Below are 26,572 nucleotides of genomic sequence, written 5' to 3' on the forward strand. Positions count from 1 at the left end.
GAAGTTTGTTGGGAGGCACTGCTAAGCCATTGAACTTTTCTGAGCAGGGGAATGACATGCTCAAACCACTCCCCTCGGGAGATTATTTCAGCAACGAGAATGATGTAAGGGTTAACTGAGGCACGGAGGAGGGTTGCGGGACCACCCTAGAGGTCTAGGCATGAGATCAAAGTAACTAGGAGCATGGGAAAGGAAGGACATGAGAGGGTTTCAAGAGGGAAGTGAATATCTCACGGAAGGGATGAACCGGTGGAAATTCTCCCATATGATTTAATTGGCAAGGAGTAGATGTGACCGTTCAGCAGTTCAGTGCAGAGCCATTCATTCCTGGCAGAAACTGGGGGTCTGAACATTTGTTAGGTGAATTTGGAAACAGTTTGAATGGTAGGTAGTAAGCTCACAAAATTGGGGATCAGCCTTGTTAATAATGGTTGAATTAATAGACGTCAGATAAGCAAAAAGAATGCTGTCGATTTATTACAGTTTAGGAGTTCAGTAGCTTGAATATTCACTGTGAGTTTTGGGGAATAACAACATTGAAGTTCTGTGTGGCAGGAAAACGGAGGAGGGAACAGTCCTCAAAGGCTTGTGTCTACATGCTGCAAATTCTATCTGACCCTGACTGGAAACGTGGTCTCAGAGAATAATTCTAAGCAAGGATTATAGAAAGCCCCACAGACTTCAGAAACTGTTGAAATTCATCTAAAATTCTACTGTCACCATGACATTTGCCATCAAATGTTCACGTAGAACTTTTTACATAGTATACAGACTGTTTTGAAACTCTTAGAAAAAAGGCTAACAACTTTTTGCAAATTCTTAGAATTATAATTAGATCTGAAATTTAGACTTGAGGGTGAGGATAATAATGGGAAAGAACCATTACTGTGAAGTATTGTCTCCTTTAAGAAAGACACCAATTGGAATTTTCACAGCCATTCTATTAGATTTATTCCTTCAGCAAATATTTGAGTGTCTACTGTGATAGGTCTGTGCAAACTTTGGGGATGTAGTGGGAAACAAACTAGATAGAGCTCCCACCTACACACAACTTAGAAGGCTGATAGGGTCTTCCCACGAATAGTCAACAACATGCCTAAATACGTCTATAATTACAAACAGTTCAAAGTTCTATGGAGGAAAGGGTGTGATGAGAGAATAAAGGGATTTCAACATCAAAAATATATAATTCCCCCACCACAGTTATCACAGGAACAACCCCCCCTTTTTTTTGCCTCCTGCCTTTTTTTTCTTTCTAGTTTTAATGAGATGTAAGTGACATCCAACACTGTATAAGTTTCAGATGTACAGCATAATGACTTGACCTACATACATCATGAAATGATGACCATGATAAGTTTAGTGAACATCTATCCTCTCACCTAGATACAAAATAAAAGGAGTACCCCTTTTTAATGTGAAGAATACCACACCAGTGATCCTTGGCAGGCTTGTTCCAGGGAAACTAATTCGCTTAAATTCATTTAAGGAGCTGATACACAAACTCTACGTTGCATTTATTTTTCTGAGTAGAACCATGTCTTAAAATAAGTTTTTGGGTTCACAGTTTGCATCTATAAAATTTGCAGCCAATTTTAAGGGCTCACTTTATTGTAAATGATTAGTAATTGATTTGGGGCAGGGGGAGACAAACTGCTTAAATAGCATAATTAATTTGCTTTTGGTCCCTTGATACCTCCTTTTCTCTGAGGATCCTGTCCTCCTCCCTAGCTCAGCCCATCCACTTTCTCTGATCACACTGCTAGATCTTGGCATTATCCCTCACTGTCCCAGCTCCATGATTTTAATCTTTAGCATCCCATTCTCAGACTGTTCCCCAGCTTTTGGGAGTGGTTCCCTGCTCCAGCAATTCTTGGATTCCCCTCCTCCCACCTTCATTCCTTTGATCTTCTCATCTTTCCATCATCATCACACTCTCCCGTGTCCTCACCTCTCTGCTTATCACAGTTCCCCAGAGTCACTCCCCTGCCTACACCCTCTGCTCTCTGACCCTCTTTTCCTCCATCACACCCACCTGCAAAACCCCAGCTCTGCCCCTTTAGGTCGCCCGAGGCTGGAGGAAAAGCCACAGCCATGCTGACTGGCCTTGCTTTAAATTCATGACCACTAACCTCAAATGGGCACTTAATAGTGCTGCCTGGCAATCCTACCACATTTCCATGGTTCATTTGCTCTCAAACTCTCCCAAAAGATAACCGTTTCATATGTGCTCCTCTCTTTTCCAACCTCCAGCATCTCTTCCACCCTCACCATTTCTCCGGAAGTAGGGTTCATGGCTATTTCACCAAGAAAAGAGAAGCAGAGAGAAGAGAAGGTCCCTGTGTTCCCAGCTCCTCAGCCACCAGCCCTCGTGCATCTGGGCCCACACACTGCCTTCCTTTCTGTGCTAGCTTCTCTCTGCTTCAGGGCTCTGGCCCCCGGCTCTTCTGTGAAAAGGGGAAGAAGACTCAGCCTCAGGGTCTTTGCACTTGGCAACCCTCCCTGCAGATCATGTGATATGCTCCCTCTTCCTCTAGGACCTCTTGTCAATAAGGTTTTCCCTACCCGCATGGACACAGCAACCACCGCCATTCCCCATCTCTGTTACCCTTTGGCTTCCATCCCATGTACAGCCACCTGGCATATTTGTGTATTTATTCATTATTTGTCCCCCCTGAGCGATTTGTATCTCTTTGCACCATATCCCTTGTGACCTGAACAGTGCTAGATTGATTCATTCACTCATTCCTTTATTCAACAGGTGCCGGACTCTGCTCCAGGCACTGAGGGTACAGCGATGCACAGATCCAGGGAGGAAACAGCCGGTGCACAGGTCCTGAGGTGGGAGTGTGCCCCAGTGGTCCCAGGACTTGTGAGGAGGCCACAGAGACTTGAGGAAAGAGCAAGGGAGAGAGTAGACCAGGTCAGAGTGGTAAAGAAAGACGGGAAGGGAAGTTCATGAAGGGTCTTGTACACATTGTGAGAACTTCTATTTTGAGTGAAATGGGGAACCAAGGGGGGATTTTTTTGGATACAATGATATTAATATGCAACCCACATTCAAGTTTTCACAACTGTCCCAATAATGTCCTTTTGAAAACAGTCCAATTTTCTATTACCATTGAAAGAAATAACTGGCACGATTGGCAAGATCAAATTTCACAGCATGTGTAGTATTAGTAATTATCATTTGGGGCTACTAGGCTGCACTGGGAAAGGTCATCTATAGATTTAAAAAAATGAACAGTTCTACGTCTTTTTATAGCTTTTCCCCTCATCCAGAATCCAAACAAGGATTAGTTGTCATGTCTTTTTTTTTTTTTAACTGCTTTATTGAAATAAAATTCACACGTTGGGACAATTTGACCACAAAGTGTACAATTCGGTGGGCTTTAGTATATCCACAGAGCTGGGCAACCATCACCACAAACTAATTTTAGAACATTTTTGTCAACCCCAAAAGAAACCCCATAACCTTTACCTATCACCCCACCCCCACCCCAGCCTTTCCAATTCCCCCAAACAAAGGCAACCACCATTCTCCTTTCTGTCTCTATAGGTTTGCCTATTACGGATATTTTGTATAAATGGAAGCTTACAACTTGTGGTCTTTGGTGTCTGGCTTCTTTCACTTAGCATAGTGTTTTCAAATTTCATCCATGTAGCATGTGTCAGTACTTCCTTCCTTTTTATGACTGAATAATGTTCCAGTGTATGGATATAGCACATTCTATTTATCAAAGGAGGGTTTGAGCAGAGGAGTGATCTGATGGGAGTGGCATTCACTCCAACTGCTGTTTTGAGGAGCAGAGAATGAATAACTATATCAGAAGTTGATTTTTTGGGAAAATAAGATGAGGCCCAAGAATTGACCTGTAAGTGCTCAAATATTTAATGAAGAAATTAGCAGAAATATTCTGCCCTATATATAAATAGTATTTCATGTGTTTTGGGGGACTTGTTGCATTTCCTTAGAATAATTAAACATGGAATGCAGAAATTAAAAAATAGTTAATAAATAAGAATTTTAAATGGAGTGTGCACGTGTAAAATTACATGAAAAATTGGAGAGTACCATTAATTGGATTTTTAAAAAAATATTGCTGGTAATGGTTCTTTTGGTACATGTGAAATTTATTCCTCAGAATAATTATTCGCCTCTAAACATAACTCAACATTATGGTAATTATCCAAGAGTTCATGCCGGCTTCCAGAGAGCTGGCCAAGAGAAAAATGAAATCTTACAAAAAAATATTTTCAATGTCTACGCAGATCAGGTATCTGGGAGCTAGTTCGGTTTTATTTTGGGAAGTTGGTGTCATCTAAAAGATTGTAGAAACTGGATCAAAAAAATTTAAAGTTCTATTGTGGCATCTGTCATTATTTGGAGCAGCGAGGTAACCAACTGGAATCATTAGATCCCGGATTGGCATAAAACACACATATTGATTCAGGGTTTGTTACAAGCACATGCAATAGTTACTAGGTTATCCTTTTTGGGTACGTGCAACTTCTGGGGCTTGCAAATCATTGAGGAGTAAGCGAGGGGCAATGAAACTAGACATAAAAAGGCGAGGCTCGAAAGGTAATTGTCAAAACGCACTCCACGTTTATAGAGCGGTTGGGTGGGCCCGGTGGACTTGTTCTACGAACATTTCAAAAAAATAAACATTGAACGCGGAACTTCACCGGCAGGCAAGGTACCGAGACCGCTCCCCCGGGACTAAAGGAGGCAGGGGCTGTGGTGTTTTCTCCTTGGAACCAGCGGGGCGTGGGGCTGGAGGCGCGGGAGGCGGCGCGGGCCCAGCGCTCGCGCCGGCGGGGCCGGGAATTTGGAGAGGATCCCTGGTCGCGCAGCCGCGGCGGGAGCGGCGGCGCGCGCAAGTGCGCGTGTGAGCGAGCTAGAGAGCAGGCGGGCGGGCGAGTGCGCCGGGTATTGGCAGCTGAGGAGTGGAGGCTGGGCGGCTCCGACTCCCTGACGCCAGCGCGACCAGATCAATCCAGGCTCCGGGAGCGAGCGAGCGAGCGAGTGTGCGAGCGGGCGGGCGGGCGGGAGGAGGAAGGAGAGGCCGAGCCGCTGAGCCCGGGCCGAGGCGCGGGGAGGGACCCTGCGAGCGCAGCGCCCGGCCGGCCGGACCGGGGCCGCGGGGGACCCCGCTCGCCTGGTCAACTCGTGCGCCCGCGTGGACAGGCGCGCAGCCAACCCGGTAAAACGAAACAGACCCGAACCCAACTTTCCCCTCCGTCGCGTCCTCGCCCTCCCCTCGGCGCTCCGGGCTTCCCAGCGCCGCCGCCGCCGCCGCCGCGGGCTGGGGCGGGCGCGGCCCGGCCGGGTGGCCACGATCGCGCGCGGGGCCGGCGGCGCGGGCTGCGGCGGGGAGGGGGCTCTTCCCCGCGTGGGGCGGACCGGGGATTCCCCCCCCCCCATGATGGCGCCTCCCGGCCGCTCGGAGGAGCAAGCCTGCCACCTCCTCCTCTCCTCGCGCCTGGCCAGCCGGGCAAGGCTCGGGCCCGTGTGCCCCCCGCGTCTTTGTTGGGTCTGCGGTGGGGAAGCCGCGTTCCTCGGTCCCCGGCCCTGCCTGCGGCCGGCCCTCCGCGGCCACCCTCCCCCTCCGCCCGCTGCCCGTTTCCCTTTCCCTTCCTGCAGCCGAGCCTGGGCCGTCGGCGCGGCCCGCGGGCCCATTGTGTCCCGCGCCGGCCCGGGCGACCCCTGCGGGAGTCGGAGGGCGGTCGCCGGCGCTGCCCTCTCCGCGGAGCGGGGCTGTTGTAAAGGGGACACCCGGTGCCCTGGGTCCTTCTGCGTCCGGGGCGGGCTCCTTCCTGTGCCCCCTACTAGCGTCTTGGGGGTCCAGGTCAAGGAAAGTTCGTACTGAAATTCCCTCTCATTTATTCAAAGGTTTGGCGGCGGCGGCGCGCGTATTTTTTTTTTTTTTCTCTTCCGCCTACACCCCCCGGAGTCTCCGAGTGTCGTCTCATTCCTTTCCCTTTCCCGGATTCGATTGCCTCACTGCATGTGTATTTGTGAGTTCGCTGTGCAGCAACTGTTCATTTACTCTGCGCCCGGTCTTTGTTAGTGTTTCTCGGGGTTGTTTCTGCAGGAAGCGGGGGGGGGGTGTTGGGTGTGAGAGAGACAGACGTGGGCTTGTTTTTCTAGTTGCTTAATAAATATGAAGGCTTCCAGGGAGAGCGTTTGCGTGATGTACTTTGGGAAGGGAGGGGGAAAAAATGCCTGCCGGATCTTACAACCACAGTAGCTGCGGCTTTTGTTTATTTTGCGGCGCGGACGATGTTTCAGTGCACTTGCAAGGTCCCCGGCCGGGCGCTTCCCTTCTGAAAATAGAGGCGCGTCTCCGAACCCTCTCCCGAGAAAACATCGTTGTCGTGAGTGCTGTGACAGCCGGCCTCTTGCTTTCCCCTGAGGTTCTCTTGCTGAAATTTCAGAGTAGGTGGAATGATACAGAAGTTGCCTGATCTCTGTATGTGCTTCCTCTTACTGAAACTCCTAGCAAGCAGCTCAATCGCAAAATGCCTTTATTTCAGAACGTTTCTCGCTTTCATTACCTGCCGTGGATAACATGCCTGCATTCAGTAGCACAATGAGAAAACTGTTCTCTGCCCATGTTGATTTTTCATCTTGTTTCTCATTACCTCTTGACGCTTTATTGGAGGTAGCTGAGCTGTATTGGAACCACGATTTAAAAAGAATCAGGGCAGAATCAATGTGCACTGCCCCGGGATTTTCAATTAGTATAAATATTTTGCATCAGTGTTAATTCTGATGGAGGTGCCAGGCCTAAATATGCTGTAACTGATTTAAATGTTTGTCCTCCCCTCTCTCTCCCTCTTTCCCATCTGCAGTTATTTGATATTTCTGTGCAGGTGGTGTACATTTGTGTAATATTGCAGTTCTTAGGAAACTGTAACCAGGGTCGTGGGAGATGATTTTCTAGAGGTGGGCGATGTCAGAGCCTCTGGAGGATCCAGGCAGGATTGGGTTTCTTCTGAGGGTAGGGATTTGTCCTTGATTTAGTTTTGACCCCTCCAAGCATAGGTATGTAACCAAATACATTTTTCCTTTTTGCAGTATCCTTTGGTTTTATACCCTTGAAGAGCTGATGACCTTTGCATTTTAGAGAAACGACAGTTTTTAGGCAATTTAAAATATGAACTTCTTACACCTCTTGGAATTTAATTTTTTTTCTACTAAGTTCATTAAAGCATTAAGAGGAAGTAAGTCTCATTTTTCCAAATACATTTATTAGTTGAAAACTAAATTGCAGTTTGTGATTTTGATTTCTAGTAAGTCTGGGTTTAGTAACTTGGTTAGAGTGGAAAAAGAATAAACTTGAGTGTAATGAGATGAGTATATTTAAGCTGCAGTCGCCTACATAATCAAGGCCAAGTTGTGTGTGTATAAAAGATCTCATTTGTGTAGTCTTACAAGGCTAATGGAAGCATCATTGAGGCTTTATAAATAATGTAAGTTGTGTATAATGTAGAGTCTCCAGAGACGGCAGAGAAAGCATCATTACCAGCCTTTTCAACCTGCTGGAGATCTTAAATTGATTTACAGCACTGAACTGGTGCAAAATGATACATCAGGATGACATGGGGTCAGCCTGTAAAAGTCTATGATGTCAGCCTATTAGTTCAGTCATCATAATTAAACCATATTACAGGGGCAGCTAAGCAGGAGTCTGGCGTTATCCTTCAGATATGGGTGGTACATGGATTTTGTTTATAGTGGAAAGGCCAAACTGGCAAGGAATGCTAGTGTTTCTGAAAAGGGGAAAGGCTTACAGAACTCTGAATTGCTGAAAAAATTGAAGCTAAATTAAGGCATGTTCAGTCTGCATTGTCTAAATAGCTTTCCATTTGGTAGTGGAGAAACAGATGCTTTGAGGGTGCCGATAAGGACCCTCAAAGCAGCTCTGACCCATGCACTGAATCATGCTTCATGTGAGCTTGAATTTAACTTGGCCTTAAGGACCTTATAAAATATCAGAGGACCACGTATTTCACATCTCTGATCCTTTTATTAACACTGAGTTGCACTGTATTGATGCAAACGCTGATACGTTATTTCTTTAAGCATAGTTACCAGGTCTCCACTGGAAACAGAGATATTTGAATTGAACATATAAACAATTCAGGAAAAGAAGATTCTTAGTTTTTGCTTAAATTTCTGGCAATCCTTATTCAATTTATGGGTCATCAGGGCTGTGCCGTCCAATTAGGTAGCCATAATCATGTGTGGGTATTTAAGTTGAAATTAATTAAAATTAAAATAAAATAAAAATTCATCTCAGTAGCACTAGCCACAGTTCACGTGCTCAGTAGCTAATGTGGCTAGTGGCTACCACCTTGGAGAATGTATACATAGAACATTCCCATCACCACAGAAGGTTCTATTGGACAGTGCTGCTCTAGACCTTTCGCCTCTGCTCATCCACACTTTCTACTCACCTTTCAGCTGCTTCTCTACTTGGTACCTCTGTGGATGAGTTTGTGAGGTCGAAGGGAGAAAGAAATATGTCAATTAATTTTGCTGCTTCCTAGTTGCTCTTGTTAAAAGAGTTTGGAAGTGACAGTTGAAGCTACTGCATAAAACAAGGTTGACTTTTCTGTCAATCATATTTATCGTTGGTGTCATGGCTTCTAATTTGATTTAGAGCTTTGGGTAGGAGAAATAATTGTAGCTGATTTTTTTTCTGTGTCCTTGTCTTTAATACTCATATCTCATTTAAGCATCAAAACTTCCCTAAGTACTGTCGTTGTCACCTTTTTACAGGTAAGGAAACTGAGTTCTGAGTGATTCATTGTCTTGCCTCAGGCTACGTAACTAGTCATTATATTCTTAGCCATGAAGTGAACAAGGCAAGCTCACTCTAGAGCCTCACTTTTCTAAAAAATTAATTAATTAATTTTTGGCTGTGTTGGGTCTTGGTTGCTGCGCGCGGGCTTTCTCTAGTTGTGGCGAGCAGGGGCTACTCTTCATTGCAGTGCGCAGGCTTCTCATTGCGGTGGCTTCTCTTGTTGCGGAGCACGGGCTCTAGGCGCACGGGCTTCAGTAGTCGCGGTGCATGGGCTCAGTAGTTGTGGCTCGTGGGCTCTAGAGCGCAGGCTCAGTAGTTGTGGTGCAGAGGCTTAGTTGCTCTGCGGCATGTGGGATCTTCTCAGACCTGGGCTCGAACCCGTGTTCCCTGCATTGGCAGGCGGATTCTTAACCACTGCACCACCAGGGAAGTCCCCTCACTTATATCTATCTATCTATCTATCTATCTATCTATCTAGAATACCTGAATAATCATTGTTCTGCTGGGCTTTATTATTCTGGTATAGATATGACTTTGCTTTTATTTTTTAGTCTTTTAGACAACTTTGCCTTCTATTGTGCTTTTCTGGACCATCTTCTGTTGTCTTCCTTTAAGTGCTTAAGAAAGGAAACATAATGTTAACACCTCTCTAAGCAGAACATAATTGGAAGACTAAATCTGACATAAAAGTAATGCATTTCAAAGCCAAATTGGTTTTATCTCTGCTTTTCTGGATAATTCCTGTCACTTTCCCCTTGCTTTTTTCTTGTATTATCACAAGCTGATGGTACTAAAAAAGAAAGTTCTAGTAGTTCAGTTTATCTCATTAAAATTAGTCTTCTTTAGCTGGTAAACACTGCACTTTGAGATGCAAATAGTTCATTGCAAATTCCTTGGAATTTATTTTTTTACATTTATGTCTATTTTTGTATAGTCTTACAGTTCAGTCATTTTTATTTTTATTTTTTTTCGTCAGGGCTATTTAAGAATTTGATGAAACCCTGGATCCCCTATCACGCTCCCATCCTCCAATCCAAAAATGCTTATATGCCCTGAAGCTTGTGTGTGCACAGAAGTACCCAAATTTCAGGTGAAGGACATCCATGGGACTGCCTTGCCAAGTGTGTTCATAAACACTGATTTGTAATTTCCTTTACAAAGAATAGAGATATTGAGTGTTAAAAGCTACTTTGATGTTCCTATCAAGTTGAGCAATCCGAGGCCCAGGGAAGATAGCGGACTTGCCTGAAGTCACCCATCCAGTGATTGGAGGAGGGAAAGCCTGCACCTGGATCACTGTCATTGTCAAGTTCCCATTTGTTTGTTCTTTCCTTCCTCACTCGCTGTGCTCCTGGGCCTTTGGTCTGAGCATATCCAGTGTTAATTGGGGAGGGGAGGAAAGGAGAATTTTTTGGCATGATGTTAACTTTTTGTACCCAACATTATTTGAGCTGAGTATGAATCAAGTCTGACAACCTCAGATGTTTTTTACAGATTAAAATTGATTTTTTTTTTTTTAATTTTAGAGATGGAAAAGAAACGCCTTATGCCTGATTTAGTCAATGGGACCTTACTAGAAAATGGTAGATCCGAGATTCTACGAAGTTCAAATTAAATCAGGCAAGTCTGCTGTACAAATCTCCTCGTTTGGCTCTCAAAAACAAATCATATTCCTAACCAAAAGTCAGAGATTGGGGTATTTAGGGAAGGAGTTAGGAGGTACTAGGGAGAGAATTGGAAAGGTCTAAGGAGGAAAGGGATAATTTAAATATAAAAATTTAGAAATGAAATATAAAGTTATAAAATGACATTGAGGCTGATGAAGTGTTCTGTGTAATTGTACTTCTGTATGTGGTTTTTCTTTTCTTTTTTAAAAACTTACTATTACCGGTTTATTATGAAAGGATATAACTCAGGAACAGCCAGATAGAAGAGATGCACAGGGCAAGGTATGGGGCGCCATGAGCTCCATGTCCTCTCCAGGCGCCCCACCCGCATAGCACCTTGATGTGTTCACCAGCCTGGAGGCTGTGGTCTTAATTTTTGGTACCAAGATTAGCAGGAAGTGCTTTGGTAACAAATAGAGGCATCTCCATTTTGCCTCGAATTGAAATCTCTTGACTCTTTATCCCCCTTTTCTGCTATTACGTCGTATTGCAACTATTTAGGCTAATCTGGTGACCTGTCATCTGATTTGCTGCAAAAATACCTGAAGTATTTTTAATACTTCTGGAGTTACTGCCTTTAAAAAAAAAAAAAAAACTAAGTTGCATGAATGTACTTACTTAAAATCTAAGTCAAAATCTTCACTATGGTGTTCGTTATTAAAATAACGTCAGTTTTAGAGATGTACTACTAGTCCTAGGCAAAAAAGTAACATTTACAGCTATTGCTGGCTGATTTGCAGAAATGAGCGGGCCCTGTAGAACATTCATTTGCATAAGGAAAGCTGTCTTTCAGATGGGAAAAGCCAGTCTTTCAAAAACAGTTCAACTCCAATGACTGCATCGGGCTTTTAGGCTGATGCTGGGAACTGCAGTATTTGAGCAGTTTAATCTAACATCTTTGTGATTTTTAAAAAATTAATTTATTATTTTATTTTTGGCTGCGTTGGGTCTTCGTTGCTGCGCGCGGGCTTTCTCTAGCTGTGGCGAGCGGGGACTCCTCTTCGTTGTGGTGCGCGGTCTTCTCATTGCGGTGGCTTCTCGTTGCAGAGCACGGGCTAGATCTAGGTGCGCGGGCTTCAGTAATTGTGGCATGCAGACTCAGTAGTTGTGGTGCAAGGGCTCAGTAGTTGTGGCTTGCGGGCTCCAGAGTGCAGGCTCAGTAGTTGTGGCACACGGGCTTAGTTGCTCTGCGGCATGTGGGATCTTCCTGGACGAGGGCTCGAACCCGTGTCCCCTGCATTGGCAGGTGGATTCTTAACCACTGCGCCACCAGGGAAGCCCCCTGTGATTTTTTAATAAGCTAAAATCAGAACTTTAGAGAACATTCCCTGTTGAAGATAAAGCATCAAACTCTCTAAGGTTTGAGGGAATCCATACCTGGCAATTCTCCCAAATCTCTCTGCTTGGTTCCTAGTGTTCACATAGGAGCCTTATATAGAACCCAGGTCTATGGTTGGTGGATTGATTTCTTAACTAATTTTCTTGAGACAAGCCTGGATTTCAAGGAACACATACAACATACACAGCAGTTACTTATGCATCTATATGCTTTTGAGCTCACGGTGAAAATAAATATTCACTATGTCATGTTTGCGAAAAGGAGGATAGAGGGGTCTAGCTTTTGATTCAAAAATATATTTATACGTGTAATTTTTTAATGCTTTATTTGTAGTTTCCCCTTAATTTTAGGGCAGCTGTACTATATTTTTTCCTACAATTCCAGATAGTTAGGGTATAGTTACTCAAACTATTCATTCATTTTCCTCTCCGTGTCTATCTTTTGTGGTTTCTTTGCGGTGTGCTTATGCAAAGTGGAAGTATTTCAGACCTTTATAGTTTTTTTTCTTTCAGTTTCGAATACCACAAGAAGAAAAGGGAACTCATTATCTTTCAAGTATTATAATTAGGCATTAAATTAAGTCATTAGTTAGCTAAATGCAAGATCTTTTGTTTAGATTGAAGGAAAACATGTCTTTTTAATGGAGGAGAGGGGTATTAAATATCTCCTTATTTGATAATTTTGATGCAGTGTGGTAATGAGCATATGCTTCACTTAGTGAATCCGTTAGTTCAGAGTGGCTCAGTAATTAGTGAGGAGACCCACAAAAATGAAGAATTAAATGCAACATCACAAGAGTTGTTGCAGGGTAATATAGGGGTAAGTTGTACAGACAGTTCACATGAGGCCCACTGTGATGTGGAAGGATGTGTGGGTTTGCACTGGGAGAAGGAAGAGACATTTGGGCAGAGTAACGGCGTGGAAGACTCAAGGTAACAGGAGCAGCGCTGTCCGATAGAACTCTCTGCAGTGATGGAAATGTGCTGTATCTGTGCTGTCCAGCACTATAGCCACTAGCCGCGAGTGGCTGTTGTGCATTTAAAATGTGGCTAGTGCAACTGAGGACTGCATTTTAAATTTTCATTAATTTATGTTTAAATAGCCACCTGTTTAACAATGAGCTATCACGTTGGACAGCACAGATCTGGAGGCCAGTCTGCAGCTCTGACTGACCACAGAGGGTATTCCTGATGTGGTCCCATGTGGTGAGCTGGGAGAGGTGTTTGGAAAGGTTAAGTTGAGGATGAGGGTTTGAGGACCTCAGCGTGCCAGAATAAGGAAGCACTGGGAAGTCACAGAAGGTGTTTGAACTTGCAGTTTGGGTTGGACAGGGTAGAGTCCATATGCCAGGAGATTGATAAGAAAGCGCTTTGAGTTCTCTCTCTCTGATGGGGTGGGTTTTGTGAGTGAAAAGACACCTGGTGGTTATTTGGCTAGAGAGTAATGGGAAAGAGGGGTGTCAGATTATCGTTAAGTTTCCAACCTGAGTGGCTGGAAAATTAATAAAGCCTTTACTTAAGAATAGAGAAGAACTGGTTCTGGAAGGAATAAAAATTGTGTGAATGATAAATTAGAATTGACAGGTTGAATTTAAGGTGGGGTATGTAAGTATTCTACAGGCAAGTTGGAGATACATAACTAAGCTAAAGCCTAGGGGAGGGCTCGGAGCTTTACGTAGATGCCAAGTAGTGATCTGTTGGGAATGATGGTGGAACGTCCGGGAATGGATGGGTATTTGGAGAGGATCATGTACAGAGAAACAGAGAGCTGGTGGGTTGAATCTTCCCTTGATGCCCACAATTAGGAAGTGGTAGAAAGGAGAGGCATGTTTGAAGTAGACAAAAGAAGGAACTGAAAGGAAGGTGTGGGGTCAGAGGAGAAGTTAAACCAGGAAGCCAAGGGAAGAGAGATTCCAGAGGAAGGTTCAAAGGGGGACATGTTGTATGGTTCAGGGTGAAGGAGAGAAGGTCAGGGTAATCAAGTGAATGCAGCTGAGGTGAAGAGACTGAGTATATTAAGAAATAAGAAACAGAGTCTTCTATGCCCTCGAGTGATTTATGTTTCAAAATTGATGAGACGACTTCTTATTTGAAGGTTGAGGGAAAGAAGTTAATGGACAGAAAGCAATCAGAGATGAGATGATGGAGGTAGTGATCTGGAGCGCAGGTGACAAAATATTAGTCATGGTAAGGAGGGAGATTGTCTGAGAAGGAAGCAGAATGGGGTCCGAGAGAGGAAAGCGGATGGCACAGAGCTCATGTCAGCTTGCGCTGGTTTTCCCAGTAGTGTCGGAGGCAAGTCAGTCCCTTCATTGGGATGGTGAGCCGGGAGAATCAGAAAATGGTGCTGGAAGTTTAAGAATAATGGAGAAGGTTTGGAAGAACCATTGTAGGTGATGTGCCAGGAAATCTGTGGCGAATTCAGAGGCTGAGCAGTCGGAGGAAGCCTGGGGTGAGGTTTGACGTGGCTGTAGAGTAGACTAGTAATTGCTGCTTTTTAGTGTAACTTGGTGCCTGAAAGTAAGATTGGAGAGGAATGTTGGCAGAGATGATTCTGGCTGAGGGATAGAAAATAGGCTAAGAAATGAGGTTCTAGAGTCAGGTTGCCTGGGTTTAAGTCCCAGCCCCCAACACTGACTTGCTTTTTTATAACTTTGGGAAAGCTGCCATTAACTTTTTTTTTCTAATTTTTAAAAATTGAACTATAGTTGATTTACAATGTTGTGACCATTAACTTTTTTTTTTGACCATTAACTTTTTGAACCTCACTTTCCTCATCTGAAAAATAGAGATAATAGTATCAGCCTCAGGATTGATAGAAAGATGAGATGAGTTATCCTTCCATATTTCATCTAAGATGCTGTTAATCATAAGATGTTATTTCATGTACTACTGAGGAAAAAACCATCATTTAGGCACAACATACCACTGACTGTAAATTTCCTGGTTAGGAGAGGGTACATCTTGCAGTCAGTGAAGTACAGGATACATAAGGGACTTAGCCTAGGACCTGGCACATAATTAGCATTTGGAAAATGTTAGCTATTTAATATTTGTAAGAGTCAATGTGATTGTAGAGTCTAGAATGTTAATGAGAGCAATATCGAATCCAACCTAGATAAGGGGTTACAGGTTATAAGGAGTCTAATGGATTAAATGAACTGAGAAGGGTTAAGCAATGGGAATCCTGATAATGAAATTGTGGAATATCAAGTTTGGGAATTTGTAGATGGAGTGTTTCCCTGACAATGCCAGCTAAAGTTTTTTAAGAAAAGTATAGTAATTGAACTAAGAGAAGAATGCCCTTTATTGATTTTAAAAAGCTATTTAAAGTTGCCCAGAGCTTTTAAAAGTAAGTATTGTGAATTTATCTATGGATTTTTCTTACACTATTCATTAGTGTTAAAAAATTTTTTTTCATTAGAGAATACACACTCAGTGAAGAAAGATTCCGGCGTGGATTCTGGTCATAGTGTCAGAAGGAAAGGGGGAGATGGATTCTCGATTATCATTGATTGAGTGAATTGTCATTTTCAAGAGATGGGGGTATGGGGGCGGGGGTAGTACTAATAGCTGCTTGTAGAGCTCTTTTGTTTTTGGTTTTTGTTTTGGCCACGCTGTGTGGCATGCGGGATCTTAGTTCCCCCACCAGGGATCGAACCCGTGCCCCCTCCGTTGGGAGTGTGGAGTCTTAACCATTGGACCACCAGGGAAGTCCCTGTAGAGCTCTTTTAAACATGGCTCAGAAAGCAGAAACCATAAAGGAAAAAAATTATAGATTTGACAACATTTATGTGACCAAACACACACTCTTGAATGACCACACACAAAAATACAACCGTTCAAATTTGCAGCAAGTTACTCTTCTTGTAAAAAACTTAAAATCAATAGGAAATTCCACCCCTACAGAAAAATTGGTACATGGACCTGGAGAGTATCATACTAGGTGAAGTCAGGCAGACAAAGGCAAGTATCATAGATATCACTTATAGGTGGAATCTAAAAACATGATACAATGAACTTATTTACAAAAGACTCACAGACATAGAAAACAAATTTATGGTCACCAAGGGGGAAAGCGGGGGAGGGATGAATTTGGGATTAACAGATACACACTACTCTATGTAAAATAGATAAACTACAAGGATCTACTGTATAGCACAGGGAACTATACTTAATATCTTGGAATAACCTATAATGGAAAAGAATCTGAAAAAGAATGTGTGTGTGTGTGTGTGTGTGTGTGTGTGTGTGTGTGTGTACATACACCTGAAACGTAAATCACGTATGCTTCAATTAAAAAAAAAATAAATGAAATTCTGGGCTCCTAAAAAAATTGGTAAAGGACAGGAACAATTCACAAATGAATGAAATGCAAACTACTAATAGACATGAACTGTTCTGCCGTGTCCTGGATGAGACTCTTCACTGGAATGGGGACGATGTCTTCTCTTTTACTTTATTGTATCATTCTTTGTGGACCAGGAAGGATCAGTCTGGGGAAACTGGGCTTTTCTCACCGAAGGAAAGGAAGCCAAAATTTCCCTGCCTCCTAAGAGAAGCTGGGGTCACAAGGAGGTACACAATGAATGTAAGCTGGAGTTATAAGAGACAGGCCATCTCCATCCCATTTCCTTGATGTTGCCCTGCTACCCTCATGACATTGGGCTAGGAGTCTCCTCATTGGAATGTGAGGTGTTCCCAGTGCTTTAGGGGCTCTCAGTTCTATGCAGGTTCTCAACCAGCTGGCATGATGGGTGAACTTTTTTTTTTTTTTTTTTTGCGGTACGCGGGCCTCTCATCATTGTGGCCTCTCCCGCCGCGGAGCACAGGCTCCGGACGCGCAGGCTCAGCGGCCATGGCTCACGGGCCCAGCCGCTCCGCGGCATGTGGGATCCTCCCGGACCGGGGCACAAACCCGCGTCCCCTGCACCAGCAGGCGGACTCCCAACTTATCAGTGAACTTTTAAGGATACCAGTGCTCCATAGAGCACATCGAAATGGGCCTCTTGCTCTCCCACCTGAGTTGCAGTATTAGATTTGATTTGTAGTGGCGTTTTCTTATTCATATGAGACACAGTGATGGCCTTAGAACATGGTTTTTCTTATTGAGCTAGACTGGTTCATAAGGTATTGAAATAAGAAGTTCTCCTACATAGTAAAACCTCTTATAAAGTGAAGAAAATTTGAAGTTAGGCATTAGCATTTGATTTCCCAGATTGTCTCTTGAGGGTAATAGTTAATGTCATGGGCGTAAGAAAGGCTTCTCACGTGCTGCCTGTAAGGTGGTTTTTGGTAGGGTCCTTACCTAACCGAAGTACACTCAGTCTTACCTCAGCCTTGAGTTTTTACCTGGCCACTCGACAGAAGAGGATTCATCAGCATCTTCTGACCCACCATCTCCTCTTTCTTAAGTGATCTGCAAATATTTCAGAGTTGGGGGGGAAAAAAGGCTTTTGAATTTTACCCACAGGCTTACCACGAATTTCAGCCACAGGCCAGTTACCCCCGCCTCTTCTTTCGTTAAGTCCTTTCAGAGGACGGTGCCTGGGAGTAGGGGGCCGGAGCTGGTATGCATTGGTCAGAGCCATCCTTCAAACTCTTTAAGCCAAGTTGGGGAGGGAGGATGAATGCCGGCAACACGAGTCTTAATTTTATCAAAAAGCGTCCTTAATTTTATGGGTAGCTTTGTTTGGAAGGGAGTGGTAATGCTACAGTGAGTGTGGCTTTAGGAATTACACCTTTAGCCCTGTGACAGCTCAGCACAGCTGCCTGTACATAGCTTGCCATCCCATCTGTTATGGCTTCCTGTTTTGCTTTGTGTCCGTTGCTGGCTTTGCAGTCTGCATAATTAATAACAACCTCTTTATTTTCCCAGTGTTCGTGTTTGTGTGCTCAGGACTTCTATTCAGTTTGTTCAAGCTCGAGAGAACGAGCTTGGTTTCAAATGGCCTTCTGTTAAACTGTGAGCAAAATTAATTTGATTACCCTTGAAATGATTGGCATCCAAGCTGTATTTATAGCATTTATTTGCATGGAAACACTGAAGAGTTCTGTCTTGTCATACTGTGCAGGCTGAGATGTTGATCTGTATTCCAGGAAAGCCTCCATTAAAAGCGGTGCATCCTCACTGAGCAGTTCTGCTTTTTGTTGAGCCAATATTAATCAATTCAGCAAATGTTTCATGCATCCAGTGCTGGGCTCTGTTTCGGGGAGGGAGAGAGGAACATCTAAGTCAGTTTTTGCTGTGCAGAAGCAATCTTACTGGTAAGAGGAGACTACGATTATATGAAAAGCTAAATAACAAGCCATCGTTACTCATGTTATAGCGTCTTATTTTGAGTGTATTTCTTCAGTAATTGGGATAGCCTTTCAGAATCAAGGGATTAGGAAAGAAATCTAACGTAGTTGGTAGAGCTCCTGCACTGTGCCCACCTCCAGCTTAGTGGATTCTTTCGGCAAGTTTTTGAGCATCTCTACCTATATTTCTGTTCATAGTGTCTCTTATAGAGCTTGATAAAGTTGGGATAAGTGGTCATAAATGTAGGATTTGCACTGAGATTGTAACTTTGAGGAAAAATGCAAACGTGCTTGTCTAATGCAGCTTCTGTTTTAATAGCTTTTATTACAGTTATGTTATTCATTCTTTAGACTGAGTTCCTTGAGGGTATGTGGACAGTATCTTTACGATCTTGATGTTAGCACAGTGGTTCTCACTTTGCACATCAGAATCCTGTGAATGACAACCACCGCAGAAATGCCAGGGCCCGCCCCTGGGGGGGCTCTGATTCCAGGGTTTCGGTTAGGGAGCTTTTAAAGAAGCACCACAGGTGAGTCTAATGTACAATAGCATTGAGAACTGTCGGCTTGACACACGGTAGTGATGAGTGAATTTTTTCATTTTGATGTGTTTAAAAATATGTCGGGAAATAGGACGTGTGGTATGCTGTAGGTCTGTTGTGAACATGAACTATGTCTTTGATATCCAGCAGCACTTGGTGCCGGGTGATACCTGTTCTAGGTGCTCCAGACGACCCAGGTAGTTCTGAGGGTTAACTTTTGCTCCCCCTGTTTTAATTTGAGGAGAGAAGAGATAGAAAGAAAGGATATGTGTGTTTGAGAGCTTTCGCTTTTCCCTTCTTGAAGGAATCGGCAATTCCTTGTGTCCTAGAGTCTAGAAGTAGAGCTAATAAATAAAACTGTTGCGACCTGGGGCACCAAGAGCACAAAGAGAAAAGGAGAGAAGAGTGTTAGCGGAGGTTATCCGGCAGAGTCTGGAGGAGTGTTTGGGTGTCACAGCTGGGGGGAGGGCAGGGCTGTTTCCGCCAGCAAGGATGCTGCCAAATGTCCTGTAATGCGGAGGTTGAGAAACCCTGGAATAGGGGATAAGGAAGGGGCCTGGAAGGCAGATAGGATACTAAAGTGGTCGTGTCACAGATGGCTGTTCCTGCCACACCCGTATGCTGTTTGCTGTGTTATCCCCTCTCCCAAATCCTCTAGAGTCAAGAGCACCGTTTTTTGCCCTTATCTGTAGATAGTTTGTGACTGCCAGCTGTGTATGAACCGTTAAAAATGAACATTTTAATATTTTACCTATAATAAAATATGATACTTGAAAGAGTCCTTCAGTTATTTTCCATCTGTACATTTGCTTGAACGGGACAGTATTAATTCACATGCAAAAAAATAAGCCAGTAATTTTTGTTCTGTTTTGCTTACGTTTTCAGTAAAGGATACTAAGAACGATCAGTAAAACGGGAAAAAAAAATTACAAAAATAAACCCAGTAAAGCAATCAATCAATCCATCTCTGAGAGAACCAGAATAAAAGGAAAATTTCCAATCTTAACAAAGGCTATCTACTAAAATCTTACTTTTTAAACTGCTGTTTCTTACAGCATCATTTATAAAGGAGGAGTTTGAGGCGGCGCAAGTGTCTCCCTTTTAGGAATGGATAAGAAAATACAGTCTATACGTCTTTTTTTTTTTTTTTAAAAACCACTACACAGTAAGTGGTAAAAATAAACTAGATTTTAAAAAAAGAACAATCAGTGGGAATGTAAAGAAAATGAATTTCTTAAAAGGAGTTTAATTTTAATATTTCACAGCCTCATCATAAGAAAAGAGTATTAAGAGTTGAACACATACGTGGGCTGTTGGTGTGAGGTAATGGTGCCAATTTCCTTGTGTCTTTGTTCAGTTATCGCTTACAACTACTTATCCCTATTCTAGGCTGTTTAGATGAAAATGAATTTAATTTTGTCATCGCTGCCCTGATAAAACTCTTGGTTTTTTTCATGTTCTAGGAAAGTGGCAAGATGCCAAGAAGGAAAGCAACAACGAAAACAAAAATAAGTTGGGGAGAGAAGGAACCAGGGGGATTAAAGTAAAACCATAAGCACATCCTTGCTTGTCAGTCCCTCTACTTTATGCATGAGACAAAGGAGGAGGTTATTTAGGAAAAGCAGGGTGGTGGAGGGGTTGCCTTCAAGCCCTTAACCTTTCTGCATCACGGTTTCATCATCTCTAAAATAGTCTCTACATCACAGGACTCCCATAAGGATTAAAGAGAGTGAATAGGTATGAAGTGTTCAGCACAGTGTTTGGTGTTTCACTGTGGTGGTGATGGTGATGATGACGACGATATGAGAATGATTTTTTATTCCCTCTGAATACTTGAGCTGTGTTGGAAACTGACAGAGACCATGGATACACTCTTGTGTGATGTCTCCCATAGAGCCACCTGCGTGACAGCCCTCTCTCCCTTTGAAGTGGGTGGTGATGAAGCTGAGAGCTTATGGAGTCCTCAAACTGGGGTGTTTCAGACGTTCTGTAAAGACTGTTGCCAACAGAATGAATTTCCAGAGGAGGATAGAGTGATTTATGTGACGAAATATGTTTTTAAGTTTTTATAACATACTAAAACCATTATAGTTAAGTCTGTCATCCACGTATAGATTTTCCACAGCAATATTTGAATCTTGAGCAGGCATTTCTTTAGAATTTACTACATTCTCAGAGCATATAACAGTTTTACGGTTAGTGTAAGCAACATGTGGTAAGGAATTAAAAGCGTTCTTTGATAAAAGCATAATACATATTCGAAAAGCAATGGTTACGTTTTATTAAGGCTGCTTTGGATTATCCATTCCGTGGTTCATCCCCACTGATGCAAGTGGTTGATAGTCAGCTGGACTCGTTTGGATTTCCACATCAGGGTAGGCAACACAAAGCCCCAGATGCACAGGAGATGTAGTTGTGGTAAAGAAATGGCACAGGTTTTTGGCCTCTGTCCCTTAGATAAACAGCCTGAACACGTCCTGTGACTCTATCACGATCAACCTGATAATATATGGTTCTTCAACCCCCCGCCCCCCATACGGTGAGCAGGGTGATGCTGGGAACTGTTTCATACCCGTTTTCTTCCTACTGCACCTTTGTGTTGGGGATAAGCACTTAAAGTACTGTTCAGTTAAATAGTGAATTGGTGGAGACTAACGTCTCTTAGTAGTTGAACGTACGGAGGAGGAGAACTTGTGTTCTGAAGCCTTCTAAGGGCACTCTGTTTATTAGGTTTTTCCATCTCGATTGGTCAGTAACTCACTGAGGGGAGGTTAATGGATAGAAACTGGACTGAACAAGGGATCTGAGGCAGAAGAGACCTAGATCGGTGGTGCTGGTCTCACCTAATTCTCTAGGTGATGCTTGCTTGTATCCACAGCATGGTTTCCCTAACGCAGTGAAAGACGGAGCATCTGCTGCTTTTCGCTCTCAGTTGGAGGGAGCTCTCACTGTTCTGGAAGAGGGCTGCTGCCCTTTGTTCAAATTCTCCTCTGAGGTGGCCAAGCGAATGTAAGTCCAGCTTCGTTTTGGCAGATTGAGAACAGGATGTCGTTGATCATGGAGGAGAGTGAAATCTGGCTGATCTCAATGTTTGTTTCGGTGGTTATGTAAACTTTGATTTTGAGAAGTCATTTTATTCTTCCAGATAACAGATTTACATACTGGAAAAGGGACAGGACCAAATTGCTTTTGAGATATTTGAGTAATACAAAACATTTCTCTGGTAAGAAATTCATGCCCTGAAAAATTGGAAGGAGATTTGAATTGTTAATGGAAAGGGGACTAGGAACTAGAACGGAGAGGAAACTGAATTTTTTGTTACAATATGCCATTTTGTAAAATTGAATTTTTTGATCATGTGGCTGAATTGTATAATAAAAAAGTACATTCCCACCCATATCATATTCACCCAGAATTAGGTCATATGTCCCAACCCTATACATTGGAATACATTTCTCTGAAAATCCTAGTTCAGTGATAATTCCATTCTGGGCAGAGACACTTTCTATTATTTTTTCCTTCGTAAAACGATAAATCTTGTCACCTGTTGGTCATAATACTGTCTCCTGGAGCCGTGTAGAATAAACCTCTTACCTACTTTCAGTTTTTATTTGTTTTTATTGTTAGAGTCTTAAAATTGAAAACCGTAATTGGTTGTAAATAAAAATGGTCTGCTTTCCTGAACTCCCCTCCTGCCAGCTCACTCCTAAAGGCAACCACTTGTTCAGATTTGTTTATTTCCTTCCAGGCTTTTAAAGGTGTGCATATATTATACATGTGCAGGTTTCATTTCTATTTGTGTTTTTAAAATGGGATTGTACTATGTGTATGGTTCTCTAGCTTTTTTTAACTGAACAATTACAGTACGGTTTTCTTTCCATGTTAGACATGAAAGGCTGTCCTCCCCCCCACCTTTTTTCGGACAGTTACATCATTGTCGGATGTACTATAATTTATTTAATCGTTCCATTATCGTTAGATACCTGGGTTATGTGGAACATGGATGATCTTGAACACAGATCAAACGCATCTGAGGATACTGCTTCCCTTGTAGCTGTTTCTGCGGCTGTTTTCTCTCATCACCCTCATACCACCGGGCCTGCTGGAGGTAGGGGCCTCCTAATTGTCTCCTCCAGACCATTCTCCCACCATCCTCCATGAAAACACCCACCTTTGACCATCCTGTCAGGTTATACCACACTTCCCCTCCTTGTTACTCACTCACTGCCTCACTGCCCACCCTCCACCCTAATTCCTACAGGATTTCAGTGTCTTTATCCCCTTCCTGCTGCTCCTATGATCATTCTCGGTCTACTTCTCCAGTGACCTTTGACCCCAGCTCAGGTACTCAGGCTCATAGACCCATAATACGGGATTTTGCACTTCTAAAATTTAAACAGATTTCACCAACTTTATGTTTAATTATTTTCCTCATTTACTTAAGCAATAAAGTGTTATTTGTTCATAGCTTACCTTCAGAATACGCAGTAGCTGGGATCTGACCACTTCTACTGGGCTGATCCAAACCTTTATCATCTTTTTTTTTTTTTTTTTGCGGTACGCGGGCCTCTCACTGCTGTGGCCTCTCCTGTTGTGGAGCACAGGCTCTGGATGCGCAGGCTCAGCGGCCATGGCTCACGGGCCCAGCCGCCCCGCGGCATGTGGGAGCTTCCCGGACCGGGGCACGAACCCGCGTCCCCTGCATCGGCAGGCGGACTCTCAACCACTGCGCCACCAGGGAAGCCCCTAAACCTTTATCATCTTGAGCTGTAACAATTGCCATAGCTTTTTTTTTTTTTTTTTTTTTTTTGCCATAGCTTTGTAGCTGGTCTCTTTCCTCCTTCCCACTCCTATCACTCCTCCTCCTTCCATGCCTTCAGACAGTTCTCAGCCCAGCCATACCACAGTCAGCCTGTTAAGCTAGAAGTCAGATCACGTTGGCATCTCTGCTCCCAGCTCGCAGCGGTTCTCGTCTCAGTTCAGAGGGGAAGCTACAGAATCCTTGCGGCGTTCCTGTCTGTCTGCTTCGACCTCCCCTCCCCTCGCTCTCTCCATCCCAGTCACATTGGACTCCTTGCTGCCCCTGGAACATTTCAGGCATATTCTTGCCTCTTGGCCTCTGCCGTTGCTCCCCCTCTGCTTGCGACGTGCTTCCCTAGATATTCACATGGCTCCGTCCTTCACCTTTTCAGGCTTCTGTTGGAATATCACCTTCTCAGTGAGGCCTTCCCTGACCACAAGAATGTAGGTCCCATGAAGGCATGATCGTTTTTAAAAAGAGAAAAAGCTGTTTCTGTCTCTTGTTCAGCCCTGTGTCCCAGTGCTTAGAATAGTGACTGGCATGTTGTGGGTGTTTGTCGAATGAGTCGAATGACTGTAGTGGTTATCAGCCTTTCTTTTTATCGTTTTCTTTCCTTTTTTGGACAAAGTTAGAACTTCACTGGACAGACAAAAGCTAGGACACAAACTTTGTTTTTTTTTGTATAAACAAAATATTAGAATTAGCTTATTGTAAACCAACTCTGTAAATATGTTACATTTTTCAGCATGTTATAATTTTCAAATCAACTTTACGTATCCCTATTTAAGGCTGATGCCAGCCCAGCGGGGGGTAGGTGGTGGAATCAAAATTTCATGGAAGAGCAAATTGAGGCTCAGAGAGGTGTTTTGTTCAGAGAGCAGCTGCTAAGTGGAAAGCTGCTCTTCAGACCTATCTTCTTTCATTCCAAGTGAAGGACTCCTGCTCTCTCATTTAGAAGCATCTCAAAATGACAGAAACATGGTGGGGGTCTTATTTGAAAGCCTGGAGACTGCCCTGATTGCTTACTCTAGATTTCGCCTGCCTTTTGTTTCCATTTGGAAAGCACATAAAATAAATGGTTCACTTTAAAATTCCTGACAATGACAGAGCAACAAGTTTTATTTCTCTCACCTGTGGAGGAAGTGGCCTCCACCCAGTTTTACTGAATTAGGAGGGAAGTGATTTTTTCAAGTGATAAAAAGAAAGAAAATTCCATGCTCTTCCCAGAGGAGGAGTTCAACAATTGGGAGAATGGCGTGAGACCATATGTTGGTTTGTAAAAGGATATAACTTGTAAAGATGTTTCCTTTGATGCCTGTGATGAATATGGATGTGTTTCCCTTCTAGAGGGTCCTGATTAAATTATTCAATTAAGCCCGGAGCTGGAGGATCTAAATATAGGGAGAGGGTTCAGGCTGTCCTGCCTTGTGGATGTCAGCTCACCCCTACAGATGTGCGTGTTTGTTGTCATAAATAACACCTGCCAGATCAGTGGAGACAGAGAAATGTTCCAAAAAATGAAATACAGCAGAGTATTTTTCTTTTTTAAATAAAAGGGACAGTTTTTTTCCGCCCTTCGGCCTATTCCATTTTCATTTGTGAATTTGGCATTTGAATTACTGATTTTTTTTTTTTCTTAACCTGATTCATAGACTTTAGTATCTGTTCTGGTTTCAAGTATAAATCTACCACTTACTAGAATATGATCTTGAAACAGGTACTTAACCTCTGATCCTTAGGTTTATTACTAAAACTGAGAGAATGCTATACATCTTGAAAGATTGCTATAAGAAGTCAATACGATCGTGTTTGTAAAAATGACCAATATAATCCTTGCATAAGGTAATAGCTCAATTAAAATAATTTCATTTGTTAACGATTGAATCATTCCTCACTGGTCGCTTATGGGAATTTACCGTATTTAGCATGCTTTGCAATCAGTAAAATTGCTATACTACAATAACAATGACTCAAAGCAAAGAGTTTTTTCTAAGAGACGACTGTATACTTTTTCCACTTATAGTCTGTACAGTTGAACTTGCACATGTCCCTGCTCTGCAGTTCCCAGTGTTTGAGGAGTAAGCACTTGCAAGCCAAATGAGTCTATACAATTTTTGAGTTGAGGTGACTGCAGATGAGATTTATCAGAGTGAGGCCTTTAGGACCTGGATATCTTGAAAGGCTACCACGTGCTGAAGGACAGCTTTCCATTACAAGCATGAATTCGAGAACAGGGATTCAGGGGGATTAAGGAATGTTATACAACTTCTAGAGAAGTGGTAAGGAGATGTAGCAATAAGGCAAGCTTGTTTGTTGAAGTTGAGGACAGCAAGAAAACTTTTAAGTGTCTCCAGTCTACTTTAACTAAACAAGTAATCGTCTCGTGAAACAAAACAGAACTGACACTTGTTACTCTATAAGGGAAGCTCTGTGACTAAGAAAAATTGACCAGGTGCCCTGTCAGCAGCCAGAATTTGTCAGGATGGAAGGACTTGTGTATGCAGAGCAGAACCAGAAAGAGTTCTTGTCTTGAAGAATTTTCTAACACAACGAACATATATTAAATAGCATACTTGGTGCAACTGAATGCATAAACTACGGCCCTGTCCTTAGAGACGCATCTAAGTGCGACATCCCTAAACTCCTTGCTTCATTGTCATGAAGGGGATGCTGCTTTTGGTCGAAATGTCACCGCTCACGATGAACTTCCAACTGGTAGGTGGTGAGCTCTTCTTTTTGATTCCTAAGATTCCTACTCACTTAACACTGTTGAGAGACCACATCACGGCAGCCCTTGCCAGCATGTCCCTCAGGTCACACCTGAGAGACTGGTAGACTGGCTGTTAGTGCCTGTGTTTTAAAGGCACCGGTACCTGCGTGACTTCATTATGAAAAATAGCTTTCAAGAGCTGGTCCACTCTTCCACCTTCACCCCCTAGTTTCTCCAGACTTGGAAAATTAACCTTGAAAACAATTTTTTAATGAAAAAGAGGCAAACTAGCTATTCTGTGTCATCAAACTGACATTTGGAAAGTTGGGAAATGTTTGGAAGTAACCGAAACAAGGCTTTATAGTAAGAGGCTCAGGACAGTGAAGTCTGCCTTCTGA

The 26,572-nt window shown here is 43.1% G+C and overlaps 1 protein-coding gene across 5 annotated transcripts in view; it reads left to right on the forward strand.

Moving 5' to 3' along the window:
* The first annotated feature begins 5,013 nt into the window (after window positions 1-5,013).
* The window catches only part of SMAD1 (SMAD family member 1), a 77,627-nt gene continuing 56,068 nt past the window's right edge, over window positions 5,014-26,572 (forward strand). The window contains exons 1-2 of one of the 5 annotated variants that reach the window (XM_069540677.1): window positions 5,044-5,207; window positions 10,343-10,436. The gene's annotated coding sequence lies outside the window, so the exon portion shown is untranslated. The other 4 variants (XM_069540676.1, XM_060012109.1, XM_060012104.1 and 1 more) reach the window with 4 other exon arrangements.

The sequence above is a fragment of the Delphinus delphis genome, chromosome 5 (genome assembly GCF_949987515.2).
Source record: "Delphinus delphis chromosome 5, mDelDel1.2, whole genome shotgun sequence".
NCBI classification, from domain to species: Eukaryota; Metazoa; Chordata; class Mammalia; order Artiodactyla; family Delphinidae; genus Delphinus; species Delphinus delphis.